General features: G+C 38.5%; 1 protein-coding gene across 1 annotated transcript in view; it reads right to left on the bottom strand.

The window, feature by feature from the left end:
- Window positions 1-10,516, bottom strand: part of LOC119582715 (protein mono-ADP-ribosyltransferase PARP11-like) — a gene marked incomplete in the record, with an annotated part of 61,372 nt that extends 50,856 nt beyond the window's left edge. The window contains 1 exon segment of the mRNA XM_037931144.1: window positions 10,201-10,516.
- Between the last annotated feature and the right edge of the window lie 1,243 nt (window positions 10,517-11,759).

Raw genomic sequence — 11,759 nt, 5'->3', positions numbered from 1 at the left:
CGGACCGACACGGCACCGGAGGAGGCCCCTGCTGCAGAACCGGTCATTAGGAGCGAAGAAGGAGTCATCGGATGATCGCCAAGGCCCTGGGGGCCCAGGAGTTCTCAGACAGGGTTAAGCAGCCCCAAATGTAGTGGACGGTCGCCCCCTGCTGGACGCCCGTAAATCCAGCGAAAGGGACAAAGGAACTTGCCAGTGCAGTCCCCAGTCGCCCCAGAATCCCTTGGAGGGGCGATGCTGGCGGGAGCCCGCAGATCCAGTAAAATCAGGAGCCTTTAGCACAGGTATCAGCCGCCCGAGAGCCAATGAAAAAAACCCGCCCCGACGCCCATAGTCGGGGGATAAAGATTACGAGGACAAGCGAGATGCCGCCGAGAAGCCTGGACGAACTAGAGGACGTGTGGACGGGACGCCCCCCGGGTTTTAGGCCTGGAAGGATACGAGGAGGTCTAACAAACCCGAAGTCAAGGAGGACCTGTGGACATCGGGACAGACAGATTACCCAAGGACCAGGGGGAGGATGACGGGAACGAGCCCCACGAAGATGCACCAGGACAACCACGGGGAGAAGAGATGACCACCCAAGGGGTACCCTGGGGCAAATCTAAGGCACCCGGGGGGCGAGGTGCGAGTAGGGGGATAAAATGCATATGCTAAGTCATTTCTTTTCCCCAATGGCCCACGTGGCGTTTTCCGTGGATAAAATCCCAAATGGGAACCATTCTTTCAGCGAGGCGTAGAGGACGAGGTTATTGATTCGTTTTTGACCCGAGTTCGGACCAGCACCCGACAGGTAAGATGGGCCCCTACCCCTTTCTCCCAACGGGCGGCTGACCTGCCCCCCATGTCACTTGATCCGCCATTACCCATATAAAGACATTGTCTTTTGTGTACCTACGGGTTTTTCACTTTTTTAAAAAAGAGTCACGTCGTATACCAGTATAACTACACGGAAAAACCCTTTAAAATAGGGTTTATCCCCGGAAAATCGTTTTCTCCTCTCTCTCTCCCCTCAACGGACAAATTGTTTCAACATGGAAGGAAAATATGAATTGCTCTCTTTCTCTCTCTTCCCTAACAAACGATATTAATGTTTTGTTTCCAATACGCGAAAAAAAAAAAAACAGGGTAAGTGATTTGGGGAGGTCAAAAGAAAGGGAAAAAAGGCAAAACTGTTTTTTAGCAAATTTTTCCCACAAAAAAAAACAAAACAAAGGGAGAAGGGAAGGGAAAAAAAAAAAAAAACCCAAACGTGTCTTATGTTTTTTTTTTTTTTTTTTTTTCTCAGACATTTCTTGGAGGGGTTTGAGGGGGATTTTCTTTTTCTTCGGGGTGTTCGTGCGAAGCCGAAAGGACCCGGGCACCGCTGCTACCAGCAGTGTGGGAAACAGGAGACGATTTCTATAGAGTAAAAGCCGTAAGCGCGGGGTCACGTGTCAGGTAACCTGCCCGGAGGGGGGAGGGCTAGGAAGACTTTTTGTACCCCGAAACGACGGGTCATGCGAGGGCAGAAAATCGTATCTACACCCCGCTGAGTGAAAGGTTCCCATTTTGGGCCTGAACCATGTGGCAAAAAAGCACGTGGGGGCCACTGATAACAGAATAGATTTTGATATGCCCTAGAAAAAAGGGGAGAGGAGATAGAAAAGGGAGAGAGGGGAGAGAAAAAAGAGAGGAGAGAGAAGAGAGAGAGAGAAAAAGAAAGAGGAGAGAGAGAGAAGGGGTATATAAAATATATATATATATATATAATATAAAAAATATATATAATATATTTAAAAGAGAGAGAGAGAAAGAGAAAAGAGAGAGAGAGGGAGAGGGGAGAAAAGAGGGGGAGAGAGAGAGAGAGAGAGAGAGGGAGAGGGGGGAGGGGGGGAGAGAAGGGAAGAGGAGAGAGAAAGGGGAGGGGGAGAGAAGGGGAGATAAAAGGAAAGGAGAGGGGGAGGAGGAGAGGAAAGAGAAGAAAGAGGGGAGAGGGAGAGAGAGAGAGGGGAGGAAGGAGAGTGAGAGAGGAGAGAAAAAGAGGAGGAGAGGAGAAGAGAGGAGAGGAGAGAGAGAGAGAAAGGGGAAGAGAGGAGAAAAAAAAGGGAAAAAGAGGAGAGAGAAAGGGAGGGGAGGAGAAATGGAGAGAGGGGGGAGGAAAAAAGAGAGAGAAAGAAGAGAGAGAAGGAGAGAGAGAGAGGGAGAGGAAGAGGAGAAGAGAGAGAGAAAAGAGAGAGAGAGAGAAGGGGAGGAGAGAGAGATAGCGAGGGGGGGCCAAAGGGGTAAAGGGTGAAAGGTACTTGTGTGCTACAGAGAAACAGGATCTTTCCCTCCAAGAGATTGGTACATCCGACAACGTTATAAAAGTCGTGATCTGCCAACATTTTAAAAAGAAAATAAAGAGGCATAATTTAATATTCAGAAAACTCATTTGTAAAAATTTTTTTAATGTTTTTGCTATAAATTTTAGACGTTCTCATATACAGTGGTGTTTAGAAGACCTCCCCAGTGTGTTTTTAAACAGGGGGACTGACTGTACGATTTCCATAAAGTGAGAATTTTCTTGATTTTACAACACATTACTTTTTGGGAGTCCCGTGAATGAAAATAAAGAAACATTGCAACGATGACCAAATGTCATTTTGTTTTGCAGAGTGCCTTTTGACTGGAATTTTAGTAAGGGGAAGTTTTTGGATATTTAGGTTTTTTTTGCGTGTGAATCTTTGTTTATACACCTTTAAAAAGTTTCTTCGTATTTCTTTCCATATTTCTGATACATTTATTTGATCTGGATTTGTTAATTTTATTGACCGTAATTAAGCTATATCAGGTTAAATTTTTTTTCTCTCTGAGCCATTTTGGGTTACACTTAGAAGGCCCAAATTTGGGCACTTGATTAAAATTTGAGGTTGACCCCTGTGATTTTGGTCCTTCGATGAGGTTCGATTCACTTTTATTTATGTTGTTATGTGAAAATGGGTAGTTGGTTTCTTTTAAACATGTCTAATTACCGTTTTAACATTTTTGGGTCAGAGGTAGGTTATTATTTTTTAATTTTTGTTTTAAAATTTTTTTTTTGTTTTTTTGCCCGAGACATGTTTTGTGATAATTTTTTTGGTACATTTTTTGTTTTACGCTGCCACCCATCTTGCAAATATTATTCCCCACAGCAATGGCAAGATTCTTTTGTTTTTTTCCTCACAGATTTATAAATAAAAAGTTTTGGGAATTTTTATAAAAGTGTTGCCCCCCGTATTACCCCAGCCATCCGGGGAAATCCAAAAACCCTTGTAATATAAACAAACCCCCTCCAAACCCGGGGCTTCCCCCAGAAACCCCCAATTTGACACGGTCCATTGGGGGCTCTGCCTGGGCCCCTCCCCCCAAAAACATCATGGACGTTCTCTTTGCCAAAGCATTTCCCGGCCCCTTTTTTCTTGGTTTTTTACCTTTTTTTGGCTTATGCATTTTGAGTAGTTTTTTTTTAAATTATTATAGTAGCATTACTTTTGCCGGGAAATGTTCCCAAAAGTTTTTAAGTGTTGAAACAAATTTGTTCAATTTGCAAAGGAAATGCCATAGATGAATAATTCAGTCATATTTCAGTAAATTATTTTCAAAAGCAAATTTACCTTGTACTAAAAGGCCGTGGAAAAAATTAAAAAACTATACCATTAATTTTTTGGTTTTCGGGTTGTAAAAACTACCATTTCTGTGGTATTCATATTTTTTTGGGGGTTTGTTGATATTTTAATTGCACCCTTTTATGATTTTTTTGTGAAGTTTCTTCCTTTTATTCCCTTACTGAATCTGTAGTTTGACTTTTAGGGTTTTTTGGGGGAATTTTACAATGCTAGTATTGTAATTTTAAAACAACTGGTAAAAAAAAAGATTGAAAATGAGACAGGTAAGGTTAAAACATATGCTATAATGGGGGAAGGGGGTCTGGGAATTTAAGTGGCACAAAAAATTTTTACAGTTGGGAGAAAAGGGCCCCTTTTCTTTATAGTATTTGAAATTTTGTAGGTCTTTTTTTATGCCTTAGAATATGATTTTGAAATTGAAATACGGTACTTTTAAATTACAATTTCTATCAAAAAATTTTGCCCAAACAAGGGGTGTTGTGACCCCATTTTTCTTTTACCTGTTTATTGAAATTGTAAGTAAATGAGCAGAGTTTGATCGGTTTCTTGGGAGTATACTTCAGCTTCAAAAAAGAAAAGGGGAAATGGCATTTAGTTTGGTATGGGAGTCCTATAGTTTTTTTAAATTTGAATTTTTTGTGGCTTTTTAGCTTTACAATTGTTTAAAACATGTTACCCTTTACAGATATCATCATTTGAATTGCCCATAAAATTAACACAAATAAGATATTTCTAAAAAATAAGAAAAAGTTTTACTTTTGCCTTTATTTTGGTTATACCAATATTTCGATCAATCAGAAGAACTGGGGAAAAAATTAAAAAGATAATGAGAGGATTGTTATTAAATGGGGGAGCAAGTAAAAGAGAAGAATAGATGGGAAAAATATTATAACCCCATTTTACTCATCTGTCATTGTTACAACCAAAACAGGTTTTAAAATGATTGTATAGCTGCTAAGATGAAAAATTTTGGGATTTCCAAGGAAAATGTAAAAATAAAAAAAGACGGGGAGAGCCAAAGTAATCGGGAATTAAAAAGGGAAATTTTGAATTTTATCCACTCCCCATCATTGATTTTATGATCAAAATCAACTGACTTTCACCAGTTTTGAGCAAATACCCGGGTTGTTTTCAAGGAAAAGAAAAAGAAGAAACCATACCCTTAACCTATTCCCAAGGGTAGAATTCCTAGGGCCGGGCCCCGCTGCCGGGGCTTATACCATTGCCCTGCATGTGCGGGGCCGCTCATTTCCAATTTCCAGCATCCCACTTTTCTTGGTTAAAAACTATGAGATATGTTTTATTTTTAGTTTTTATTATTTTTTAAAGTCTCTACTTGGGCCCTATTCAGATAAAAACGAACTGAAGAATATTTTTGTTTTTATATAGGAAATCCATTGTTGGGTCATTATTAGTCTATAGTCTGAATTAAAAAAAGAAATGTGTGGGATCATGGAGTTGGGAAATTTTTTTTTTTTTTTTTTTTTTTTTTTTTTTTTTTTTTTTTTTTTAAAAGTAAAAATGAGGGGGGGTTAAAAAAGACTTTAACACGCTTTTTTGTGGGAGAAAAAAAAAAATATTTTGCCGGGTTTTTAAAAAAAAAAAAAAACTCATGGCATGTCCATACATACACCATGGCATGTAAGACATGCCCCCCGGGAGATAGTCCTGCCATTTCCATGGCCCTGTGCGTAAATGCCCCCCCATTGGGGAAAAAGGGTTAAACTCATATTTCTGGTAGTATTGGGATTAATGGGAAAAAGCAAACATAAAATTTTGAGTTGAAACTTTAGGGAAAGGGGCAAAATTTCTCAAATTATGAATAAAAAATTTTTTAAAAGACACATCCCTGACAGCTAGGCTGATACCCTTTTTTTTAAAGGGGAAATTGAATTTAAATTTTTTGTCTAATTCATATATCCCTTTATTAATGTAACCATGATATATGAAAAAAGTAAAGCTAATTAAAAAAAAAACCATAAAGTTCGGGGAAAACAAGATTTTCAAATTCCCCCCAAGTTTCCCTTTCTGTTGTTGCTGTGGGGAGGGTTAGGAGATGGGGATTGAGGGTCAGGGCAGGAATCACCCCCTTTCTTGGGCTTCAAACCTCGATCAACTAATTTTTCATGGCTTCTCTCTTCCCTCTCCTTTTTCCCTTTTGTTCCTCAATCTCTTTTAAAATTTTAAATTCATAAGGTATGAAAGCCATGTTGAAAGGGTGAAGTCATGAATTTGGCCCAGGGGAGCATAGGCACAGATTTGGGGGATTTTTCTAGCCCTTTCCCCCAAAAGGGGACCCGAAGGGTGGGACCATTTCCTCCCTAAAAGACTCCATGCTTTTCCACAGCTTACTCCACCCCCTAATAAAAATTTTGTATCCCCCTGATTTTAAATTTTCCCCGGTCCCTGACCCCCGGGTCCCCTTTGAACCTAATACTGAATTTCTTTTACTACCCCTTCCTCAACACCCAAATTTTCTTTAGTCCAGTCCAAATCATCCACCCCGGGCATGTCATTATCAGCCTCCCGGAAAATTCCTCCCCCCATAGCTTTCTTAAATTTTCTACCTCCTTTCCTTTCCCAATTTAAAATTAAAACTTTATTGTCCACTCCCCTGGGTATTTCTTTATCAAGCCCCCCTCTTCCCCAAGGGCCTTTCCCTTTTACTGTGTATAAAACATATATATAATATATAATATAAAAATAAAAAATTAAAAAAATGTAAAAATATATATAAAATAAAAAATATATATATTATAATTTATAATATAATATATATATATATATATATATATATATATATATATATATATGTTTTATACACAGTAGAAGGACAGGGCCTTGTGGAAGAGGAAGAGGCATTGAGTGAAGTAGTACTCAGGAGAGATGGACAATAAAGCTGTAGAGTTGTAATAAGGGAGGAGGAGGTAGTAAATGAAGAAAGCTATGGGGAGGAGGAATGTTTCCTGGAGGCTGAGTAATGACATGACCTGGGTGGATGATTTGGACTGGACTGAAGTAATAGTAGGTGTTGAGGAAGGGGTAGTAGTAGTATTCAGTATTATGGTCAAAGGAGAGCCTGGGGTCAGGGAACCAGGGAAATTAAAATCAGTGGGGATACAAAATTTTTATTAGTGGGTGGAGTAAGCTGTGGTAAGCATGGAGTCTGTTAGGGAGAGAAATGGTCCACCCTTCAGGGTCTCCTTGGGGGATAAGGGCTAGACAAATAAACAGGAATACTGTGCCTATGACTCCCCTAGGCCATTCATGACTTTCATCCTTTCAACATGGCTTTCATACCTTATGAAGTGGAAAGTAGAAGAGATTGAGGAACAGAAGGAAAAGGAGAGGGGAAGAAGAGAAGACCATGCAAAATTAGTTGAGTCGAGGGCTGAAGCCCAAGATAAGGGTGATTCCTGGCACTGAGCCTCAATCCCCATCTCCTAAGCCTCCCCACAGCAACAACAGGTAAGGAACTTGGTGGGAATATTAGTATCTTGTGTTCCTGACTTTATGGTTTTTATTAATTAGCATTTACATTTTTCATATATCACTGGTTACATTAATAAAGGGATATATGATTAGACAGTTTAAATTATAATCAGATTTCTCCTTTAAAACAAAGGTATCAGCCTAGCTGTCAGGGATGTGTCATTAACAAAATTTTATTCATAATTTGAGTAATAATTGCACCTTCTCAAGTTTCAACTCATAATTACTGTTTGCTTATTCCATTAATCACAATACTACCAGTATATGAGATTAACCCTTGCCAATGGGTGGCATGTACGCACATGCCATGGCATGGCAGGACTATCTGCCGGGGGCATGTACGTACATGCCATGGTGTATGTATGGACATGCCATGAGTTTTTTTTTTTTGTTACAATCACGGCAAAATATTATTTTTCTGCCACTGAAAGTGTGATTAAGTCATTTTTAACACTCTCATTTTTACTAATTAAAAAAAAAAAAAAAAAAAAAAAAAAAAAAAAAAAAAAAAAATTCAACTCCATGATACCACACACTGCTTATTTTATTCAGACTATAGACTGAATAATGATCAACAATGGAGTCTATATAACAACAAAAATATTCTTCAGTCTCGATTTATCATGAAATATGGCAAGTAGAGACTTTAGAAAATAATGAAAACTGAAAATACAACATATGCTCATAGTATTACGAAGAAACAGCATGGGATGCTGGTAATTGGCATGAGCGGTCGCACATGCTAGGGCAATGGTATAAGCCCCCGGCAGCGAGGCCCAGGCCACTATGAATTCTACACATTGGGAATAGGTTAAAGAGTATGGATCATAGTCATTTTCTATTCCTATGAAAACAAGTTCAGGGGTAGTGCTACACACTGGTGAAAGTCAGTTGATCTTGATCATGATCAGATGATGGGGAGTGGATGAAATTCATAATTCTTTTATTCAGATTACTTTGGCTCTACCCCTGTCTTTGATTTATTTTTACAGTTATCTTGGTAATCACAAAAATCTTTCATCTTAGCAGCTATACAATCATCTTAAACTGATTTGAGTTGTAACAATGACAGATGAGTAAAATGTGGTATAATATTATTCATCTATTCTTCTCTTTATACTTGCTCCTCCATTTAATAACAATAGCCTCTCATTATCTTTCATATTTTTCCACAGTTACATTCATGATTGCATCGAGGAATATTGGTATAACAAAAGTAACGGCAAAAGTAAAACATTTTCTTATTTTGTAGAAATATCATTATGATGTGTTATCAGTTTATAGGTCAAATATCAAGTGATGATATGCTGTATGATAACATGTTAATCAATATGTAATGCTAAAATGCCAGCAAAATATTCAGATTAAAAAGACTATAGTACTCTCCAATACCAAGCTAAATGCCATTTCCCATTACTTTTCTGATAGCTGAAGTATACTAACTAAGAAACAGATCAAACTCTGCTCATTCACTTACAATTGCAATAAACAGGTAAAAGAAAACTGGTGTCACAACACCCCTTGTGGACAATTTTCTGATAGAAATTGTAATTTTAAATGTACCGATATCTTCAATGCAATATCATATTACTAAGGCATAAAAGAAGACCTACAAATTAGCAAATACTATAAAGAAAGGTTGCCCTTTTCTCCTAACTGTAAAATTGTTGTGCCACTTAATTCTAGACTACTTCCACATTATAGCAGTATGTTGAACATTACCTGTCTCATTATCAATCTTATTTTTACCAGTTGTTTTAACTTACAATACTAGCATTGTAAATTACCCAACAAAACATCCATAACAGTCAATCTAACAGATTCAGTAAGCAATAAAAGGAAGAGAACTTCACAAATAAATCATACAGGAGATGCAATTATAATATCAACAAACCAAAAGCAATATGAATACCACAGAAATGTAGTAGTTGACAACAGAAAAACAAGAAATTAATGGTATAGTTTCAGTTTGCCACTGCCATGTAGTACAAGGTAAAATTTGCTTGTGAAAATAATGACTGAAATATGACTGAATTATTCATCTATGGCATTACCTTTGCAAGTTGATACGAAAGTTGTGCAACACTTAATACTTTGGTATACATTTACAGGCAAATGTAATGCTACTATAATAATCAAAGAGAAAACTACTCAAACTGCATAAGCAAAAAATGAGGTAAAAAACGAAGAAAATGGGTCACGGGAAATGCTGGGCAAAGAGAACGTCCATGATGTTTGGGTGGAGGTCCGAGGCAGAGCCCCCAATAGGACAGTGATCAATTGGGTTGCTGGGGGGAAAGCCCCTGGGTTTGGAGGGGATTTGTTTATATGACAATGTTTATGGATTTCCCAGGAATGGCTGGAGTAATACAGGGGTGCAATCACTTCATAAATATTACCAATACTTTCATTTATATAATCTGTGATGGAAAATAACAAGAGAATCTTGCACATTGCTGTGTGGAATAATATTTGCAAGATCGGATGGCAGCGTGAAACTAAAAATGTACCAAATAAATTATCACATAACCATGTCTCAAGGCAAAAAATACAAAATAAGAAATTTAACAAAAAAATTAAGATAATAATAACCTACATCTCTGATCCAGATGTTAAAACAGGTAATTAGACATGTTTGACAAGAAAACCAAACTACCCAGTTTTCAACATAACACACATAAAATAAAGAGTGAATCTGAACCTCATGCAGAAGGACCAAAATCACAGGGGTCAACCTCACACTTAATCAAGTGTCTAAGATTGGCCTTCTAAGTGTAACCCTAAATGAGGCTCAGAGAGAATAAAAATTAACACTGAATATATGCGTTAATTACAGGTACAGATATAATTAACGAATCCAGATCAAAATAAATGTATGCATGAAATATGGACAATGAAATACGAAAGAAACTTATTGAAGGTGTATGAATACTAAAAGGATTCACACGACAAAATAAACCTAACATATCCTGTAACTTCCCCATTACTAAAATTCACAGTCTAAAGGCTGACTCTGCAAAACAGATGACATTTAGGTCATCGTTGCATATGTTTCTTTATTTTCCATTCACAGAGGACTCACCGAAAAGTAATGTGGTTGTGAAATCTAAGTAAATTCTCACATTATGGAAGATCGTACAGTCAGTCTGCTCAGCTGATTAATAACAGCACTCGGGAGGTCTTCTAAACACCACTGATATATGAAGAACGATCTCAAATATTATAGCATAAAATCATTATAAAAATATTACAAAATGAGATATTCTGATATATTCAAATTATGCCTCATTATTTTCTTTTATTAAAAATGTTGCGCAGATCACGACGGTTATAACGTTGTCGGATGTACGACAATACTCTCTGCGATGGAAAGATCCTGTTTCTCTGTTAGCACACAAGTATCCTTCATCCCTTTACTCCTTTGTGCCTCCCCTCGCTATCTCTCTCTCTCTCTCTCTCTCTCTCTCTCTCTCTCTCTCTCTCTCTCTCTCTCTCTCTCTCTCTCTCTCTCTCTCTCTCTCTCTCTCTCTCATCTCTTCTCTTTCTTTCTGCTCTCTTTCTTCCTCTCCCCTCTCTCCATTTCTCTCTCCCCTCTCCCTTTCTCTCTATTCTCTCCCTTTCTCTCTCCTCTCCCACTCTCCCTCTCATGCTCTCTCTCTCTCTCTCTCTCTTTCTCTCTCTCTCTCTCTCTCTCTCTCTCTCTCTCTCTCTCTCTCTTTATATATATATATATATATATATATATATATATATATATATATATATATATCATCTCTCTCTCTCTCCTCTTTCTTTTTCTCTACTCTCTCTTCTCTCTCCTCTCTGTCTTTCTCTCTCCTCTCTCCCTTTCTATCTCCTCTCTCACTTTCTATGGCATATACATAAAGTCTATTTCTGTTATCAGTGGACCACGTGGCTGTTTGCCACATGGCTTCAGGTCCCAAATAGGAACCATTCACTCAGCGAGGGTGTAGATGACGATGTTATCTGACCTCGCATGACCCGTCAGTTCGTGTACAACAAGTCTGCCTAGCCCTCCCCCTCCGGGCAGGTTGACCTGACACGTGACCCCGCGCTTACGGCTTTTACTCATATAGACATCGTCTCCTGTGTTCCCACACTGTCTGGTAGCAGCGGTGCCGCTGCGTCCTTTCGGCTTGCAGCACGAACACCTCCGAAGAAAAGAAGAAAATCCGCTCAACCGCTCCAAGAAATGTCTGAGAAAAAAAAACACATAAGTACACGTTTGGGCCCTTTTCTTATTTCTTTTCCCTTCCTTCTCCCATAAATGTGTTAAGTGTTGGTTTTGTGGGAAAAAAGTGCTAAATGACAGTAAATGGCACATTTTCACACTATTCTTTTGACCTCAAATCACATTACCCGTGTTATCGCGGTATGTGGACAACAAACATTAATATCGTTTGTTAGAGGGAGAGAGAGAGAGAGAGAGAGCAATTCATATATTTACCTTCCATGTTGGAATCAATTTGTCCGTTAGAGGGAGAGAGAGAGAGAGAGAAGAGCGAGTATAACGGGTATAGAACCCTATTATAATGGCTTTGCCGGTGTAGTGATACTGGTATAACGACGTGACTCTTTATTAATAAGAGTGAACACACAGTATGGTACACAAAAGACAAT

This window comes from Penaeus monodon, chromosome 16, assembly GCF_015228065.2.
Source record: "Penaeus monodon isolate SGIC_2016 chromosome 16, NSTDA_Pmon_1, whole genome shotgun sequence".
In the NCBI taxonomy this organism is placed as follows: domain Eukaryota; kingdom Metazoa; phylum Arthropoda; class Malacostraca; order Decapoda; family Penaeidae; genus Penaeus; species Penaeus monodon.
Note: the sequence above shows the minus strand (reverse complement) of the source record. Positions and strands in the feature narration are given on the sequence as shown.